The following is a 21,481-nucleotide window of genomic DNA, read 5'->3' on the forward strand; positions in this document are numbered from 1 at the left end:
TCACGATCACAACTTTTTTGTTATGTCCATAGAAAATCAATAGGGAACAAGATGCTCATTTCCGAGTATGAAAATGGCCATAACTTTTTAAATACTTGAGATATGAAAGTGAATTAGGTGTCAAATTAAACTTATTTTTATGCTTTATCTGATGGGATAAATTACAGACTTGATTTTTAAAATCTCAAAATTTTGTAACATTGCTAATTAATGTGAATACCAAAGATATTCTGTTTGGGTATTGCTGAATTTTATTCCAAGGCATACATATTCATCATTGTGAAATAATTGAAAAAGTTCATTTTACTTTTTAAGTTAAAACAAAAACTAAGATAAATTGACTGATGATGTAAAATGTTAAGTTCTATTTTCTTTTCTCTAAATATGAAAATCAATTTACCATGCATTTTAAAAATACTGCAGGCACAATTCCTTCTCAACAGATTTAGTTCTGCCATTCAGTTACAGCTGAGGGGAACAGAAATTGAACATAAATGACGCATTCTCCTGCCTGTTCAAGATGTTCCAGTAAGCTTGGTGCGCTTCTGCAATCTACTCCCATGCAAGGAGGTGTAGCAAAGTAGTGGTGAAGAATGTTAAAATACAGTATAGGTCACTGTATTATTGGCACGTCCCGTGTACCACTGCAGTGCAGAGGGGTTGCATTTGTAAAAAAACTATTTCATAACATAAATCCTTTTTCCCCCTGAGTGAATTTCATGTCATAGATGGAGATGCATTACTACAGGAAGGTTTTCTCTCAATAATAAAGTCTACGTGGGTAGGTTGTCCATGGGCATGGAAATTCTTATTGTATTGTAGGCAGAAGTGTCTGTTACATAGAACATAGAACATACAACGCAGGAACAAGCTCTGCAGCCCACAATGTTTGTGCTGAACATGATGCTGTTAAACTGATCTCATCTGCCTGTTAATGACCCATATCCCTTTATTCTCTGCACTTTCTTAAAGTGTGCCTATTTTAAAGCCTTGAAAATACCACTATTGTATCTGCTTCCACCAACATCCCTGGCAATGCGTTCCAGACCCCCCTGTGAAAAAACACTTACTTCGCACATCTCCATTAAACTTTCTCCCTCTCATGTTATACCCTCTGGAGTTGGGCATTTCCATGCTAGGAAAATGGTTCTGACTGTCTCCCTATCTCTGACATACTTTTTATGTACTTAATTCAAGACTCCCCTGAACCTCTGACATTCCAGAGAAAACAATCCAAGTCTATCCAACCTCTCCCTGTAGCTGGTAAACCTCCTCTGCACCGTCTCCAAAGCTTCAATATTTTACCTGTAATGGGGCAACCAGAACAACACACAATACTTAAAATGCAGCCTAATCAGATGCTTCATGACTTCCTGACTCTTATATTAATGTTCGTAGCAATAAAGGCAAGCATACCATATGCCTATTTTTCACCCTTTCTACTGGTGCTACCACCTTTAGCGTGCTTGTTGTTTTAATTAACGAGTAATGGATATTACATTGTTACAGATTACTACGCCGCATCTGTTCCCAGGATGAGACATTTCATACCAGGGCATCGGAAATGTCCTCGTTCTTCAGGGAACGGGGATTCCCCTCCGCCACCATAGATGAGGCTCACACCAGGGTCTCATCCATACCCCGCAACACTGCTCTCTCTCCCCATCCCCGCACACGCAACAAGGGCAGAGTCCCTCTGGTCCTCACCTTTCACCCCACCAGCCGGCAAATACAACACATAATCCTCCGCCATTTCCGCCACCTCCAACGTGACCCCACCACTCGCCACATCTTCCCATCTCCCCCCATGTCTGCCTTCCGCAAAGACCGCTCCCTCCGCAACTCCCTCGTCAATTCTTCCCTTCCCTCCCGCACCACCCCCTCCCCGGGCACTTTCCGTTGCAACCACAAGAAATGCAACACCTGTCCCTTCACCTCCCCCCTCGACTCCATTCAAGGTCCCAAGCAGTCGTTCCAGGTGCGACAAAGGTTCACCTGTATCTCCTCCAACCTCATCTACTGCATCCGCTGCTCTAGATGTCAGCTAATTTACATCGGTGAGACCAAGCGTAGGTTGGGCGACCGTTTTGCCGAACACCTCCGCTCAGTCCGCCTTAACCTACATGACCTCCCGGTGGCTCAGCACTTCAACTCCCCCTCCCATTCCCAATCCAACCTCTCTGTCCTGGGTCTCCTCCATTGCCAGAGTGAGCAACAGCGGAAATTGGAGGAACAGCACCTCATATTCCGTCTGGGGTCCTTGCGCCCTTATGGCATCAACATTGAATTCCCCCAATTTGGCTAGCCTGTGCTGTCCCCTCCCCTTCCTTCACCCTCTAGCTGTCTCCTCCCACCCTCCCATCCGCCCGCCCTTGGGCTCCTCCTCCTCCCTTTTTCCTTCTTTCTTTCCCCACCCCCCATCAGTCTGAAGAAGGGTTTCGGCCCGAAACGTTGCCTATTTCCTTCGCTCCATAGATGCTGCTGCACCCGCTGAGTTCCTCCAGCAATTTTGTGTACCTCCTTTATTACATTGTTTGATTAAGTTTCATTGCGCAAGTTTCAATGGATGTGATTTCTATAAACCAACAGCCTGTGATCATTCTCCTTGGTAAACTAGTGCAGAAACCCATGCAGTCATTGGGGAAATATGCAAACCCCCATACAGACAGATTGAACCAGTCTTTGCAACTGTGAGACCGCAGCTTGACTATTTGCACCATTGTATTTGAACATAACATTAAACATGATGTGCTATTATAACATTGGAGTAAATTGGAGTACTGTAGTTTATTTCATAATGCTAAATACATTAAGACTTAATTATGTTAATACATTATATTACATTAACTCTAGGATATGTAGTATTCGGCATGGTTGGCAGAGACATTGTGGGCCGAAGGGCCCATTACTGTGCTGTACTGTTCTGTTTCTTTGTTCTACTTTCCATGCAGCGTATTGTAAAACAAATGCAATTATATACTCCATCTCCTAATCTTAGGACATCTCAAACCACTTTATAGTCAACAATGTACATTTTTAAGTTTTGTTTCATTTGTTGTTATCACGTGTACCAAGGTACAATGAAAATATTTTTTGTTGAGTGCTATCCAGTCAGTGAAAAGACTATACATGATTACTACAAGTTGTCCACAGGGTACAGATACAGGATAAAGGAAATAACATTTAGTGCAAGATAAAGTCCAGTAATGTCCAATTAAAAATAGTCCGAGGATCTCCAATGAGTTAGATGGTAGGTCAGGACCTCTCCTTAATTGGTGATAAGATGGTTTAGTTGCCAGATAGCAGCAGGGAAGTGAATCTGTCCCTTAATATTCTTGCCTGTACCATAGGAGTTACCACCTCACTGCACTACTATGACACTCTCACCATCCTGGATAACCCTGAGGTCATCCAGCTGCAGCTCCAGTTCTTCAATTTGGTCATTAAGGAACTGAAGCTGAACATACTTACTGTAGGTGTAATCCTCAGGGGCACTGGAAATCTCCCTGACTTCCACCATCCTGCAGGCATGGCATTCCAATCTCCCACCTGCCATCTCAATGACACTCAGACCTACAAAGAATTACACCAAAAAAACAGACCATGGTTTAACTAGCTGTTACCCTTTCCGCAGCCCTTCTTGTCAAACCCACTTGATTCAAAAGTCTCAGTACCGCACTTGGCCTCAACACAGCACTTAGCGAGCCCGAGCCCGAGCCCGAGCCCGAGCCCGAGCCCGAGCCCGAGCCCGAGCCCGAGCCCGAGCCCGAGCCCTGCATTTGGCCTCAACACAGCCTCACTCCCAATAGGCTAACCCTTACCCTTCATTTTATTGGCTGCTGTCTTCCTCAGCCAATCAAACACCTGCTTTAAATGTTCCACAAATTAGATCAAAATCACAGCTCTATCTCTACTGATGAATTTTCAAAATTGATTTCTCTACTCTCAAAATGGCTGCTCACCACTCTCTTCTCGGCCTTTAAAGGTAGAAAAAAATCTCCACCAGTCCCAACAAAAATCCCATTGGTAAGTCGATGATCCAGTTTCCTGCCAGCTGTTCTAAGGATTGGAAGTGAGTGCAATGTTGCTCTGTGCTACGTTGAGTTTGCTTTCAGCATCATAACATCACTTAATTTGTTTCAGGCTCGTGAGAAGGGATTTCGAGGCCACGGAACTGGGAGCTGACATTGGAGCAGCACAGTGATGCAGCTGGCAGAGAACTCTCAGTTGTGTGGGAAATACTATTCAGGACGGCAAACAAGTGAGTATACACTCATTGGGGAAACTATATATAGCTGTTTGTGAGTGTGGCTGTGTGCAAAGAATATCTTTGAAATAAATCCCAGGGGGATATAGGCTGGAATTACAGCAGGCATCATGAGCTCAGTAACACAGAAGGAGAAGATGGCAGAATATATATTCTTTGGTTTTAAATATATTTATTTTTGTCATCCCAGAGCCATGCAGACAGGAAACAGGCCCTTTAGCTCTATTTGTTCTACCTGATCAAGATGCCCCATTCAAGCTAGTCCCATTTGCCTGCATTTGACCTATATCCCTCTAAAGCTTTTCCATCCATGTTCCTATCCAAGTTTCCATTAAATGTTGTTATGGTACCTGCCTCAACTATCTCCTCTGGCATCTTGTTCCATTCACCCACCACCTTGAAAAAGTTGTCCCTCAGGTTCCTCTTTAATCTTGCCCCTCCAATCAACTTTTGTAAGTTCCTATCTAATGCCATCAAAGTTGGCCTTGACCATATTCAGAACTTTAACTTGTGTGCCTGGCCTGTTCTTATCCATAAGTACTTAAAATCCTATAGAACTGTGATCGCTGTTCTCAAAAGACTTGCGCACTGGCACTTCAATCACGTGCCCTCCCCAATTTCCTCAGAGTGCTCCTGGGGCCATGTTCTAGTGAGGGTAAAACAGTTGAATGCATGCTGAGGATTTGGTGCAAGGGTTCATATTTTTGGACCACTGGGATCTCTTCTAGGGCACAGATGGCCTGTTAAAGAGTGTAGGAAGGAACTGCAGATGCTGGTTTAAATCAAACATTCATCCATACATGAATGGTCTTGTCCACTGTCAGAGTGCGGCCCAGTGCAAATTGGAGGCAAATTAGAGGTATGAATACAACTTTTCTAACTTTGAGTACCCTTGCTTTCTCTCCCTCTCTCTCCATCCCTCCCCATTCCCAGTTCTGTGACCAGTCTGACTATCCCCTTCTTCTTTTTTCCTGCGAATGAAACATAAACCAAAGGAATAATTAGATCTCAAGCCGGGTGTTGAGCACCAGGTTGTTGTCTCTGCGTCAATGTCTGCCAGGCCCTGAGCTCCATTTGGTGGGAGTAGAGCGGGCACTCAGAGATGACATGGTTGGCTGTCTGTTGTTCTGTCCCCCTGATTACATTTTATCTCTGTTTGCTTTGTTGTCAGCTTCTCCAAGCTAACAATGATCTATTCTACATTTTCCTGGAGTTGCATCTCTTTTGATGTCTCATTTTGACTCCTCACACTTCTTTAGCCATGTGACTCCCTCTCCGCTGACTCTCAGTCTCTAGAAGGGTACTCAACCCGAAATGTCACCCATTACTTCTATCCAGAGATGCTGCCTGTCCTGCTGACTTACTCCGGCATTTTGTGTCTCGACAGGTACATGGATAGGACAGGTATGGAGGGATTTGAACAAAAAACAGGCAGGTGGGACTAGTGTAGCTGGAACATGTTGGCCAGTCTTGGCAATTTGGGCCAAAGGGCCTTTTTGCACGTTGTATCTGTACAAGGGGATGGCTTGACCTGAATTGGAAGGAAGTCAATATCATAGAAACATAGAAACATAGAAAATAGGTGCAGGAAGAGGCCATTCGGCCCTACGAGCCAGCACCGCCATTCATTGCGATCATGGCTGATCGTCCCCAATCAATAACCCGTGCCTGCCTTCTCCACATATCCCTTGATTCCTCTAGCCCTTAGAGCTCTATCTAACTTTCTCTTAAATCCATCCAGTGATTTGGCCTCCACTGCCCTCTGTGGCAGGGAATTCCACAAATTCACAACTCTCTGGGTGAAAACGTTTTTCTTAAAGAACGTCAATCTTAAATGGCCTCCCCTTTATTCTAAGACTGTGGCCCCTGGTTCATGACTCGCCCAACATTGGGAACATTTTTCCTGCATCTAGCTTGTCCAGTCCTTTTATCTATCTATATTACTAAAACTCTGATCTTGACCGCTTTTGGCCACTGTGCTGCGATTTCCGACAGAACGCCGCCACCTACGGCTGTCACTTTTGGCCACCTCGCTCAGAGACCCCCTCCGCATTACGGGTGAGGACGATTTTTCCCATCGATGATAAATCAAAGATATATTAATGTTTTTTAAAAATTCACCATTCTCTCTGCTGCCCCTGCTGGAGGGAGGGGGAGGGACTATAAAACCAGGAAGTGGTGTGCCTCACTCAGTCTCTGCAAGATGGATAAAGCCAAGGGTCACGTCTCTCTGAGCTCCGAATAACACTGAACAAATGTCTACACAACTGTGAGTCCCCTTATTGTGGTTTGAAAATGAAAATATGGTTTGTTAGAAGTAGAAAGGCACTGCCTGCAAATGGTTGTTTGGGAGCTTTGGCATGAAGTTGAAAGGCACTACTTACTGCAAATGGTGGCATGAAGATGAAAGGCACTACTTACACCAAATGGTGGCTTGGGTGCTTTGACTTGAAGTTGAAAGGCACTACCTACTGCAAATGGTGGCTTGGGAGCTTTGGCTTGAAGTTGAAAGGCACTACTTACTGCAAACGGTGATTTGGGTGCTTTGGCTTGAAGTTGACAGGTACTACTTACTGCAAATGGTGGCTTGCGTGCATTGGCTTGAAGTTGAAAGGCACTACTTACTGCAAACGGTGATTTGGGTGCTTTGGCTTGAAGTTGACAGGTACTACTTACTGCAAATGGTGGCTTGCGTGCATTGGCTTGAAGTTAAAAGGCACTACTTACTGCAAATGGTAGCTTGGGTGCTTTGGCTTGAAGTTAAAAGGCACTACTTACTGCAAATGGTGGCTTGGGAGCTTTGGATTGAAGTTGAAAGGCACTACTCACTGCAAATGGGGGCATGAGGTTGAAAGGTACTACTTACTGCAAATGGTGGCGGGTGCTTTGGCTTGAAGTTGAAAGGCACTACTTACTGCAAATGGTGGCTTGGGTGCTTTGGCTTGAAGTTGAAAGGCACTACTTACTGCAAATGGTGGCTTGCGTGCTATGGCTTGAAGTTGAATGGCATTACTTACTGCAGATGGTTGCTTGGGTGCATTGGCTTGAAGTTGAAAGGCACTACTTACTGCAAAGGGTGGCTTGGGTGTGTTGGCCTCAAGTTGAAAGGCACTACTCACTGCAAATGGTGGCATGCAGTTGAAAGGCACTACTTACTGCAAATGGTGGCTTGGATGCTTTGGCTTGAAGTTGAAAGACACTACTTACTGCAAATGGTGGCATGGGTCCTATGGCTTGAAGTTGAAAGGCATTACTTAATGCAAATGGTGGTGTGGGTGCATTGGCTTGAAGTTGAAAGGCACTACTTTCTGCAAATGGTGGCATTAAGTTGAAAGGCACTACTTACTGCAAATGGTGGCATGGGTGCTTTAGCTTGAAGTTGAAAGGCACTACTTACTGCAAATGGTGGCTTGGGTGCTTTGGCTTGAAGTTGAAAGGCACTACTTACTGCAAATGGTGGCTTGGGTGCTTTGGCTTGAAGTTGAAAGGCACTATTTACTGCAAATGGTGGCTTGGGTGCTATGGATTGAAGTTGAATGGCATTACTTACTGCAGATGGTTGCTTGGGTGCATTGGCTTGAAGTTGAAAGGCACTACTTACTGCAAAGGGTGACTTGGGTGCTTTGGCTTGAAGTTGAAAGGCACTACTCACCGCAAATGGTGGCATGAAGTTGAAAGGCAATACTTACTGCAAATGGTGGCTTGGGTGCTTTGGCTTGAAGTTGAAATGCTCTTCTTACTGCAAATGGTGGCTTGGGTTCTTTGGCTTGAAGTTGAAAGGCACTACTCATTGCAAATGGTGGCATGGTTGACAGGCACTATTTACTGCAAATGGTGGCTTGGGTGCTTTGGCTTGATGTTGAAAGGCACTACTTACTGAAAATGGTGGATTGGGTGCTTTGGCATGAAGTTGAAAGGCACTACTTACTGAAAATGGTGGTTTGGGTGCTTTGGCTTGAAGTTGAAAGGCACTATTTACTGCAAATGGTGGCTTGAGTGCTTTGGCTTGAAGTTGAAAGGCACTACTCACTGCAAATGGTGGCTTGGGAGATTTGGCTTGAAGTTGAAACGCCCTACTTAATGCAAATGGTGGCTTGGGTGCTTTGGCTTGAAGTTGAAAGGCACTACTTACTGCAAATGGTGGCTTGGGTGCTATGGCTTGAAGTTGAAAGGCATTACTTACTGCAAATGGTGACGTGGGTACATTGGCTTGAATTTGAAAGGCACAACTTACTGCAAATGGTGCCTTGGGTGCTTTGGCTTGAAGTTGAAAGGCACTACGTACTGCAAATTGTGGCTTGGGTGCTTCAGCTTGAAGTTGAAAGGCACTACTTACTGCAAATGGTGGCTTGTGTGCTTTGGCTTGAAGTTGAAAGGCACTACTTACTGCAAATGGTGGCTTGGGTGCTTTGGCTTGAAGTTGAAAGGCACTACTTACTGCAAATGGTGGCTTGCGTGCTATGGCTTGAAGTTGAATGGCATTACTTACTGCAGATGGTTGCTTGGGTGCATTGGCTTGAAGTTGAAAGGCACTACTTACTGCAAAGGGTGGCTTGGGTGCTTTGGCCTCAAGTTGAAAGGCACTACTCACTGCAAATGGTGGCATGCAGTTGAAAGGCACTACTTACTGCAAATGGTGGCTTGGGTGCTTTGGCTTGAAGTTGAAAGACACTACTTACTGCAAATGGTGGCATGGGTGCTATGGCTTGAAGTTGAAAGGAATTACTTAATGCAAATGGTGGTGTGGGTGCATTGGCTTGAAGTTGAAAGGCACTACTTTCTGCAAATGGTGGCTTGCGTGCTATGGCTTGAAGTTGAATGGCATTACTTACTGCAGATGGTTGCTTGGGTGCATTGGCTTGAAGTTGAAAGGCACTACTTACTGCAAAGGGTGGCTTGGGTGCTTTGGCCTCAAGTTGAAAGGCACTACTCACTGCAAATGGTGGCATGCAGTTGAAAGGCACTACTTACTGCAAATGGTGGCTTGGGTGCTTTGGCTTGAAGTTGAAAGACACTACTTACTGCAAATGGTGGCATGGGTGCTATGGCTTGAAGTTGAAAGGAATTACTTAATGCAAATGGTGGTGTGGGTGCATTGGCTTGAAGTTGAAAGGCACTACTTTCTGCAAATGGTGGCATTAAGTTGAAAGGCACTACTTACTGCAAATGGTGGCATGGGTGCTTTAGCTTGAAGTTGAAAGGCACTACTTACTGCAAATGGTGGCTTGGGTGCTTTGGCTTGAAGTTGAAAGGCACTATTTACTGCAAATGGTGGCTTGGGTGCTATGGATTGAAGTTGAATGGCATTACTTACTGCAGATGGTTGCTTGGGTGCATTGGCTTGAAGTTGAAAGGCACTACTTACTGCAAAGGGTGGCTTGGGTGCTTTGGCTTGAAGTTGAAAGGCACTACTCACCGCAAATGGTGGCATGCAGTTGAAAGGCAATACTTACTGCAAATGGTGGCTTGGGTGCTTTGGCTTGAAGTTGAAATGCACTTCTTACTGCAAATGGTGGCTTGGGTTCTTTGGCTTGAAGTTGAAAGGCACTACTCATTGCAAATGGTGGCATGGTTGACAGGCACTATTTACTGCAAATGGTGGCTTGGGTGCTTTGGCTTGATGTTGAAAGGCACTACTTACTGAAAATGGTGGATTGGGTGCTTTGGCATGAAGTTGAAAGGCACTACTGTTGTGTCTTCGTGTTTGATATCCTGATAATAAACGACACAATTCAGGTTGTTTCAGTTGCCTTATTGTACTCCTTTATTCAGCTCCTTTGTCTGTGTGGCGTAGTAATACTGAAAGTGCTTACATACCTAATCACAGTGTGTGTGTGTGTGGTGAGTGTGCCTGATACAAAGTAGTGCAGGAGGTTGGGACTGCTACAATGAATATGTAGCATATGTAACATCCCCCCTTCTCAAAAGAAAGGAACAAAAATTAGTGACACTAGAGGATTGCCAGAGCGAGGGTGGCAATCCTGTAGCAGATACCGTGGGATTATTCTGCCCACATTCATGGCATTCTGCTTTCTACTATACTACACAACAAAATATATAATGGCAGCTTGTTTTCTTTCAGGTAGTGCGTAGCCAGTCAAGAGTCATGTCTTGGCGTGACTTGTCCCTTCCAGTGCTAGCGATAACGCGCTGGGGGTAAGATGTTGCTCCTGGATCTAGTAGATCTGGTTGTTGCCTGCAGTGTTGCACTCGATGTATTGGTAACTTGTTGAGTTGTTTCCTGGCCATTGGTTGGTGCTGGTTGACTATATGACTCACTGGTAGCAGTTTGTGAGAATGTGTTGTCATCAATGGCAGGTGTTGCTGCTGCTGTGGGTGGTGTCCTAGGAGTTGCTGGTGTTGTCTTTGGAGTTGCAGGTGTTGACATTTCAGGTGTCGGGCGGATGTGAATTCTGTTTCGTCTCAACTGCCTGCCCGGTTCTGTCTCTATGATATATGATTTTGGGGTTCCAGCCCTGCTGGTGATTTGTGCTGGGGTCCATTTCTTTGTTGTTGGATCCTGAGCATGTACGTTTTGGCCTTGAAATAGTTCAGGCAAGTACTGTGCATTTTTGTTGTATTGTTTCAGCCCCTCCTCCTGGGCAGCTGCCAATTTTGCCCTTGTTTCTTCTTGGTCGATAGGGGGTTGGATTTTGCTTGGCAGGGTGGTTTTGTATTTCCTGCCATTTAGCATTTCTGCAGGAGACTTCATGTCAGCCTTTAGTGGAGTTGCCCGTAAGGATAAAAGTGCCAGGTTTGGATCCTCCTTTGCCTCTCGGCATTTTATTAGTGTTTTCTTGGCTGTCTGTACTTGCCTTTCAATAAACCCATGGCCCTTTGGGTAATGTGGTGAAGATGTTGTGATTTTGAACCCGTATTCGGTGGCTAGCTCTCTGAATTCCCGAGATGTGAATTGGGTTCCATTGTCACATACGATCTGCTCAGGTATTCCTTGCTCTGCAAACAACCCTCTAACAATTGACACAATTGTTTTAGCTTTCAAGTCCTTTACGTTTCTCACAAATGGGAATTTGGAGTAGTAGCAGGCCATAATCAAATACCATTGCTGGTTCTCTGTGAACAGGTCTGCTCCGATGGTTTGCCATGGCCGGCTTGGGATATCACTGGGTGTCATTTCCTCCTTCTGTTGTGAATTCCTGTATTTTTGGCATATGTGGCATGTAGATACCAGCTTTTCTATGTCCTTGTACATGCCTATCCAGTACACAGCGGATTTAGCACGGAGTCTGCACTTTTCCATTCCTAAGTGTCCCTGGTGGATCTTTTCGAGGATTTCTTTTTTCATGGACTTGGGTATGATGATTCGTGATCCGGCCATCAGGACTCCATTCTCTACCGAAATATCATCACGGATGGTCCAGTATTCGCGGAGGAGAGGCTGAACTTGTTGTCTCTTTTCTGGCCACCCCTGTATTACCATTTGGGTGAGGAGCTGGAGTTCTTCATCTCTGGCTGTTTCCTCTTTGATCTGTTCCAGCTTCACGCTTGTCACACTCACAATGTGGTGGATCTTTATGCTCAGCCCTTCCATCTCTTGTTTGTCATGTGTTGATAGTCTGGATAGGGCGTCAGCTAGCAGCAGGTCTTTTCCTGGCTTGTATCTGATGTTGTAGTCGTAGTGCTGTAGCCTCAGTAATAGTCTCTGTAGTCTGGCTGGTGCTTTGGTGAGGTTTTTTTTTCCGATTTGTTCTAGAGGGCGGTGGTCTGTTTCAATGTCGAAATACCTTCCATATAGGTAAGTGTGAAATTTCTCGCAGCCATAGACTACTGCTAAGAGTTCTCTCTCTATGTTTGCGTACCTTGATTCTGTAGGAGTGAGTGCTTTGGATGCATACGCAATAGGTCGGCCATTTTGTATCAGTACTGCTCCAACTCCTCTCATGGAGGCATCAACTTGGAGTGTTACAGGTTTCTGTCTGTCATAGTACTGCAGGATCGTTTCTTTGCTGATGAGTTGTTTTAATTTCCCAAAATCCTGGCTATGTGAAGCACACCAATCAAATTCAGCGTCGTCTTTCATCAATTCACGGAGATTTGCTGTGTGATTAGCAAGCTTAGGTATGAAGACTCCCATGTATTGTATGAGCCCTAGGAAACTTCTTAGCTGTTTCTTGTCTTTGGGTTCCTCCATGTGGTTGATAGCATCCACTTTTGTAGGGTCCGGTTTCACTCCTTCTGCAGAGTAAATCAGTCCAAAGAATTTGCACTCCCTTTCTTTGATTATGCATTTGTCTGCATTGAGCTTTATGCCGGCTCTTCGAGTTTTTTCCATAGCCTCATGGAGGTTGTAATCATGCGTGTTTTCATCTCTGCCGTATACTTGGATATCATCTGCTATCCCGATTGCCCCTTTACAGCCTTTGTATGTTTCATCTATTTTCCGCTGGAAGACATCTTGACTCACCTTCAGTCCGAATGGGAGCCTGTTGAATCTGAATCTGCCAAATGGCGTGTTGAAAGTGGTGAGCATTGATGACTTTCGGTCTATTTTGATGTTCCAATATCCATTGCTAGCATCCAGCTTGCTGAACACCTTGGAACCGGCCAGTGCTGGTGTGATCTCTTCAAGGGTTGGAGTTGGATAATGGTTGCGCTTCAATGCATTGTTCAGATCCCTGGGATCAAGGCATATCCTTAGTTTTCCGTTTGGCTTTTCTTTGACAACAATTGAATTTACCCAATCAGTTGGTTTAGTTATTGCTGTGATGATGCCCTTTTTTTCCATTTCGTTTAGTTGTTCCCTTAGCCTCTCTTTCAGTTCAAGGGGAACACGGCGGGGTGGGTGGATCACTGGTTTCACACTGGGGTCTACTGTGATATGGTATTCGTATTCCTCAAAACAACCAACGGTATCGTCAAAACACTCTGGGTACATGTCAATCAATTCTTCTTTGTTCCTGATGGGCGGCCGGTTTTTGATGGGTATGTTTCTGTCAATTCTGCAGGAGTTTGTCTTGATTTCATGGTTGATTGACACAATCTTCAGTCTTTGGCACGTGTTCAGGCCGAGAATAGCAGGTCCTTTCGATTTAGTGATGTAGAAGGGGCATTTCACTTCTTTCCCTTTGTATGTTCCTGCTATGATTGTTTTGCCTAGCTGTGGGATTATGGAACCTCCGTATGCAGCTAGGACTACATCGCTACTTCCAAGGATTCCTTTCCTGACGCTGCCATCTTTTGTCATGTGTTCAGGGAATATCTTTCCGTAAAGATTGACTGGTAAGATATTGCTCTGGGCTCCAGTATCAATTTTGAGCCTTAGATTAATCGTTGTTCTTTTCTTTCCCACTTTTTTCTGTAGTTGTATTATAGTATATGCTTCATCTCTGTTGCTATGTGGTTTGTTGTTTCCCATTTCGTGGACGTCAATGGTCCCAACGGAAAGGAATTCTTCCTCAGAGGTATCTGAGGTTATCTCCTCTTCCTGTTGGACGTGTGCGTGTATTTGTTTCCTTCTCGTATTTCTATCGTTCTTTGACCATTGCTGCTTTGGCTTGGTGCTGTATGATTTTGTTGACCTACACATTTTCTTCCAGTGGTTAGGCCTCCCACAGGAGTTGCAGGTAGTCCCGTATGCTGGGCACTCCCTGCGATCATCAAATGCATGCTCTGTACCGCAGTTCCAGCAGCTTCTTTGGCTTGCTTGTTTGTTTGCATGCCTAGAAAATGTCTGCTTTGGAGCCTTTAAGGTGGAGCCAGGGTCACGTTTTGAGAGAGCGTCTATATTCACTCTGGTGCTGCTCTGAGATGAGCCAACTTGAAGGCAGAGGGAGGACATTTGTTTCCTTGTGGCTTCGAAAGCTCTGGCAGCATCTACGGCGTCTTTTAGGTTGAGGGTGTCTTTCCCTATTAGGGACTTTTGGACCTCTTGGTGGGCGCACCCCCATATTAGCTGGTCGACAATTCTGTCATCTTCATCACCAAATCTGCATTTCTTGGCCACGTTCCTTAGTCTCGACAGGAAAGTGTCGGTTGTTTCTTGTGGGTCTTGTCTTAGCCCTTGGAACTCATACCGATGGATTCTGTGGTTTGATTTGGGCTCCATATGGTTCGCAAACCTTTCAAGGACTATTCCCGGATTATTGCAGTCGGGCTCTGTTAAGCTCCAACTGTTAAAAATGTCTAGACCCTTCTCCCCGAGCCATAGTAAAATATAACTGACCTTCTCTTCATCTGCAGTTCCTTTCAGGAAGCTTTTGAATGCCAGCTGGCTCTTTTGTTTGAATTTCTTGAACGCCTCCACCACATCATCGGCGTCCCAGTTCATCGTAGGGTGGAGGCTCATTGCTGCTGTGGAGGCCGCCATCTTGTGTTGTTAGGCGGGTGCACAAAAAAAAATCAATTTCTCTGCAGCCGCTGTTCCTAATTCCCAATAGCGATTCACAATAGCGCGTTTTTTTACTCGAAAGTCACCGCTGCCACCATGTTGTGTCTTCGTGTTTGATATCCTGATAATAAACGACACAATTCAGGTTGTTTCAGTTGCCTTATTGTACTCCTTTATTCAGCTCCTTTGTCTGTGTGGCGTAGTAATACTGAAAGTGCTTACATACCTAATCACAGTGTGTGTGTGTGTGGTGAGTGTGCCTGATACAAAGTAGTGCAGGAGGTTGGGACTGCTACAATGAATATGTAGCATATGTAACAACTACTTACTGAAAATGGTGGTTTGGGTGCTTTGGCTTGAAGTTGAAAGGCACTATTTACTGCAAATGGTGGCTTGAGTGCTTTGGCTTGAAGTTGAAAGGCACTACTCACTGCAAATGGTGGCTTGGGAGATTTGGCTTGAAGTTGAAACGCACTACTTAATGCAAATGGTGGCTTGGGTGCTTTGGCTTGAAGTTGAAAGGCACTACTTACTGCAAATGGTGGCTTGGGTGCTATGGCTTGAAGTTGAAAGGCATTACTTACTGCAAATGGTGACGTGGGTACATTGGCTTGAATTTGAAAGGCACAACTTACTGCAAATGGTGCCTTGGGTGCTTTGGCTTGAAGTTGAAAGGCACTACGTACTGCAAATTGTGGCTTGGGTGCTTCAGCTTGAAGTTGAAAGGCACTACTTACTGCAAATGGTGGCTTGTGTGCTTTGGCTTGAAGTTGAAAGGCACTACTTACTGCAAATGGTGGCTTGGGTGCTTTGGCTTGAAGTTGAAAGGCACTACTTACTGCAAATGGTGGCTTGCGTGCTATGGCTTGAAGTTGAATGGCATTACTTACTGCAGATGGTTGCTTGGGTGCATTGGCTTGAAGTTGAAAGGCACTACTTACTGTAAAGGGTGGCTTGGGTGCTTTGGCCTCAAGTTGAAAGGCACTACTCACTGCAAATGGTGGCATGCAGTTGAAAGGCACTACTTACTGCAAATGGTGGATTGGGTGCTTTGGCTTGAAGTTGAAAGACACTACTTACTGCAAATGGTGGCATGGGTGCTATGGCTTGAAGTTGAAAGGAATTACTTAATGCAAATGGTGGTGTGGGTGCATTGGCTTGAAGTTGAAAGGCACTACTTTCTGCAAATGGTGGCATTAAGTTGAAAGGCACTACTTACTGCAAATGGTGGCATGGGTGCTTTAGCTTGAAGTTGAAAGGCACTACTCACTGCAAATGGTGGCTTGGGAGATTTGGCTTGAAGTTGAAACGCACTACTTAATGCAAATGGTGGCTTGGGTGCTTTGGCTTGAAGTTGAAAGGCACTACTTACTGCAAATGGTGGCTTGGGTGCTATGGCTTGAAGTTGAAAGGCATTACTTACTGCAAATGGTGACGTGGGTACATTGGCTTGAATTTGAAAGGCACTACTTAATGCAAATGGTGCCTTGGGTGCTTTGGCTTGAAGTTGAAAGGCACTACGTACTGCAAATTGTGGCTTGGGTGCTTCAGCTTGAAGTTGAAAGGCACTACTTACTGCAAATGGTGGCTTGTGTGCTTTGGCTTGAAGTTGAAAGGCACTACTTACTGCAAATGGTGGCTTGGGTGTATTGGCCTGAAGATGAAAGGCACTACTTACTGCAAATGGTGGCTTGGGTGCTTTGGGTTGAAGTTGAAAGGCACTACTTACTGCAACTGTTGGCGTGGGTGCATTGGCTTGAAGTTGAAAGGCACTACTTACTGCAAATGGTGGCTTGGGTGCTATGGCTTGAAGTTGAAAGGCATTACTTACTGCAAATGGTGACGTGGGTACATTGGCTTGAATTTGAAAGGCACTACTTACTGCAAATTGTGGCTTGGGTGCTTCAGCTTGAAGTTGAAAGGCACTACTTACTGCAAATGGTGGCTTGTGTGCTTTGGCTTGAAGTTGAAAGGCACTACTTACTGCAAATGGTGGCTTGGGTGTATTGGCCTGAAGATGAAAGGCACTACTTACTGCAAATGGTGGCTTGGGTGCTTTGGGTTGAAGTTGAAAGGCACTACTTACTGCAAATGTTGGCGTGGGTGCATTGGCTTGAAGTTGAAAGGCACTACTTACTGCAAATGGTGGCTTGGGTGCTTTGGCTTGATGTCGAAAGGCACTACTTACTGCAAATGGTGGCTTGGGTGCTTTGGCTTGAAGTTGAAAGGCACTACTTACTGCAAATGGTGGATGGTGCTTTGGCTTGAAGTTGAAATGCACTTCTTACTGCAAATGGTGGCTTGGGTGCTTTGGCTTGAATTTGAAAGGCACTACTCACTGCAAATTGTGGCATGGTTGAAAGGCACCACTTACTGCAAATGGTGGCTTGGGTGCTTTGGCTTGACGTTGAAAGGCACTACTTACTGAAAATGGCGGCTTGGGTGCTTTGGCTTGAAGTTGAAAGGCACTACTTACTGCAAAAGGTGGCTTGGGACATATGGCTTCAAGTTGAAAGGCATTACTTACTGCAAATGGTGGCTTAGGTGCTTTGGCTTGAAGTTGAAATGCACCACTTACTGTAAATGGTAGCATGAAGTTGAACGGCACTTCTTACTGCAAATGGTGGCTTGGGTGCTTTGGCTTGAAGTTGAAAGGCACTACTTACTGCAACTGGCTTGGTTGCTTTGGCTTGAAGTTGAAAGGCACTACTTACTGCAAATGGTGGCTTGGTTGCTTTGGCTTGAAGTTGAAAGGCACTACACTGCGAATGGTGGCTTGGTAGCTTTGGTTTGAAGTTAAAAGGCACTACTTATTGCAAATGGTGGCATGGGAGCTTTGGCTTGAAGTTGAAAGGCACTACTTACTGCAAATAGTGGCATGAAGTTGAAAGGCACTACTTACTGCAAATGGTGGCTTGGGTGCGTTGGCTTGAAGTTGAAAGGCACTACGTACTGCAAATGGTGGCTTGGGTGCGTTGGCTTGAAGTTGAAAGGCACTTCTTACTGCAAATGGTGGCTTGGGTGCTTTGGGTTGAAGTTGAAAGGCACTACTTACTGCAAATGTTGGCGTGGGTGCATTGGCTTGAAGTTGAAAGGCACTACTAACTGCAAATGGTGGCTTGGGTGCTTTGGCTTGATGTCGAAAGGCACTACTTACTGCAAATGGTGGCTTGAGTGCTTTGGCTTGAAGTTGAAAGACACTACTTACTGCAAATGGTGGATGGTGCTTTGGCTTGACGTTGAAAGGCACTACGTACTGCAAATGGTGGCTTGTGTGCGTTGGCTTGAAGTTGAAAGGCACTTCTTACTGCAAATGGTGGCTTGGGTGCTTTGGCTTGATGTCGAAAGGCACTACTTACTGCAAATGGTGGCTTGGGTGCTTTGGCTTGAATTTGAAAGGCACTACTCACTGCAAATGGTGGCATGGTTGACAGGCACTATTTACTGCAAATGGTGGCTTGGGTGCTTTGGCTTGATGTTGAAAGGCACTACTTACTGAAAATGGTGGATGGTGCTTTGGCTTGACGTTGAAAGGCACTACGTACTGCAAATGGTGGCTTGGGTGCGTTGGCTTGAAGTTGAAAGGCACTTCTTACTGCAAATGGTGGCTTGGGTGCTTTGGCTTGATGTCGAAAGGCACTACTTACTGCAAATGGTAGCTTGGGTGCTTTGGCTTGAATTTGAAAGGCACTACTCACTGCAAATGGTGGCATGGTTGAAAGGCACCACTTACTGCAAATGGTGGCTTGGGTGCTTTGGCTTGACGTTGAAAGGCACTACTTACTGAAAATGGTGGCTTGCGTGCTTTGGCTTGAAGTTGAAAGGCACTACTTACTGCAAAAGGTGGCTTGTGACATATGGCTTCAAGTTGAAAGGCATTACTTACTGCAAATGGTGGCTTAGGTGCTTTGGCTTGAAGTTGAAATGCACCACTTACTGTGAATGGTGGCATGAAGTTGAACGGCACTTCTTACTGCAAATGGTGGCTTGGGTGCTTTGGCTTGAAGTTGAAAGGCACTACTTACTGCAAATGGTGGCTTGGTTGCTTTGGCTTGAAGTTGAAAGGCACTACTTACTGCAAATGGTGGCTTGGTTGCTTTGGCTTGAAGTTGACAGGCACTACACTGCGAATGGTGTCTTGGGAGCTTTGGTTTGAAGTTAAAAGGCACTACTTATTGTAAATGGTTGCATGGGAGCTTTGGCTTGAAGTTGAAAGGCACTACTTACTGCAAATAGTGGCATGGTTGAAAGGCACTACTTACTGCAAATGGTGGCTTGGGTGCTTTGTCTTGAAGTTGAATGGCACTACTTACTGCAAATGGTGGCATGAAGTTGAAAGGCACTACTTACTGCAAATGGTGGCTTGGGTGCTTTGGCTTGACGTTGAAAGGCACTACGTACTGCAAATGGTGGCTTGGGTGCGTTGGCTTGAAGTTGAAAGGCACTTCTTACTGCAAATGGTGGCTTGGGTGCTTTGGCTTGAAGTTGAAAGGCACTATGTACAGCAAATGATGGCTTGGGTGCTTTGGCTTGAAGTTGAAAGGCACTACTTACTGCAAATGGTGGCTTGGGTGCTTTGGCTTGAAGTTGAAAGGGATCACTTACTGCAAATGTTGGCATGAAGTTGAAATGCACTACTTACTGCAAATTGTGACTTGGGTGCTTTGGCTTGAAGTTGAAAGGCACTACGTACTGCAAATGGTGGCATGATTTGAAAGGCACTACTTACTGCAAATGGTGGCATGCAGTTGAAAGGCACTACCTACTGCAAATGGTGGCTTGGGTGCTTTGGCTTGAATTTGAAAGGCACTACTTACTGAGAATTGTGGCTGGGTGCTGTAGATCGTTTATGCATGCAACCAATAATATAGCTACCTCAATACCACTAACCACACCTTAGTTACCAATTATAATAACGCCTTCTTCTCCTTCTGCGTGGCACAGTAGCAGACTGGAGATAGTGACTGCTGATGTGTGTTTAACCCTGTGTTCTCATTAAAGACTAGTGTAAAGTACAAGTGTGTTTGATCACTTATTTACATGGTGTCAGAAGTGGGATAAGACTCTAATCTCCTGTTTCCCGGGTTTTATTTCTTTTTCTGAGTTTTATTTCTTTCTCTGAGTTTTGCTTGCACTGACCATGGCATCCTCGTGCTGAAAGCCCGCGCCCCTCATCTTTGATTCTGATATCGCAGAGCGCTGGACTACCTTTGAGTTGGACCTCAGCCACTACATCAACATCGCACATCGGAACGAGCCCGATGCGGTCAAAGCCTCTCTGCTTCTCAACCTTGCCGGCCCCGATGCCATGAGGAGAGCAAGAACATTCACCTACGACCCGCCGGTCTTGGGTCCCGATGATCAGGTACAGATTAGAGACTGCTGACGACCCGGTATGCCTGCTGCGCAAGTTCAGGGAGATTTGCGACCTGCCCTCGAACCGTATTTTTGAGAGGGCGCGTTTTTTCACCAGAAAGCAGCTGCCGGAGGAACCTGTTGAATGTTTCATTGCTGACCTGCGATACCTAGCCCAAAGGTGCCGTTTCAGTGCAATGACAGACCAGCTTACCAGGGACATTTTAGTGATGGGGATGCTCGATCAGAGGTTAAGATCGGAGCTCCTCAGGAAACCAGATCTGGCTTTGAGCGAAGCCATGCACGCCTGCAGAATGGCTGAGGTCGTTGACCCTGCAGATCGGTCAGCGGGGGTCAGACACAAAATCGATCAATCTGACCGGGTTTAACAGACCGCTTCCTCAGATGGATGACACAAAATTTGTGCCGTGGGCCAGCTACGGTCCCAGCGGGGTGCCCCCCAGTAAGTGCCCCAATTGCAACTACATGCATCAAAAGCAGTCGCCGTGCCCAGCTTACGGCAAATCCTGCAACTTTTGTAGAAGTTAAATCATTTCTCTGCAGCTTGCCGCTCCCGTGGGAAAATTCCACAGGCTTCTAGACCTAACTTAAACATGCTGATGCAAATTGATAACCATTATGGTTCCCAGTCCTCGCTAGACACGGCCCACGATTCTGATCCAATTAATTCTCAAGGGGAGGCGAGTGTGTTCTCACTCCTCCACGCACCTGGCCGACTACCCGATCCGACTGTCCTGGTTACTGTCAACAATTGCAGTTTCCATGCTGAGCTCGACATGGGTGCCAAGGTCAACGTAATGTCAACAAGCCTGTTCAAGAAGATTAGAAATAATGAGCTCCTAACTGCTGACTGCTCCACTCTGCATGCTTACGGGGGCGAGGTGCGTGCTGAAGAAAACATCGCGGGCCCTTACGTTTTATGTCTTGAACTCTGACTGTGTGACTCTGCTGGACAACCAGGCACGCCAGGACCTGGCTCCGGTAATCTAGAACATAGGTGGGGAGGGATTTGACCAAGGGGGATAGGATGGAATCAAGGTATGTGGAGATGAGTTTGGTGGGGCACGAACACGCAGAGACAATGGGTCTACCGGGAGAACCGGGTTTGTGGATTTTGGGGAGAAGGTAAAAACGGGCCGTGTGGGGCTGGGGAACGATGAGGTTGGAAGCTTGTTCGGGCAGGGCGTGGGGACTGGTATCGTTCGACCGAACGGTCCACAAAGTGCTGATTTCGCTGGATCCGATATCGGAATACCCCGACCTGTTTAACGATGAGCTGGGCAAGCTGCCCATCACCTACAAAATTGCAATTGACCCGAAGGTGGCGGCCGTGGTCCGCGCACCGCATAGAGGGTCCCACGCCATGAAAGACAAAGTTGAGTCGATGTTGGGAGTGCTGGAGGCGGTCAGCGAGCCCACCGAGTGGGTCTCCACCATGGTTGCCACCCTGAAAAGGGACAGAAACGAAATACGGGTGTGCATCAACCCGA

This window comes from Amblyraja radiata, chromosome 3, assembly GCF_010909765.2.
Source record: "Amblyraja radiata isolate CabotCenter1 chromosome 3, sAmbRad1.1.pri, whole genome shotgun sequence".
Taxonomy (NCBI): domain Eukaryota; kingdom Metazoa; phylum Chordata; class Chondrichthyes; order Rajiformes; family Rajidae; genus Amblyraja; species Amblyraja radiata.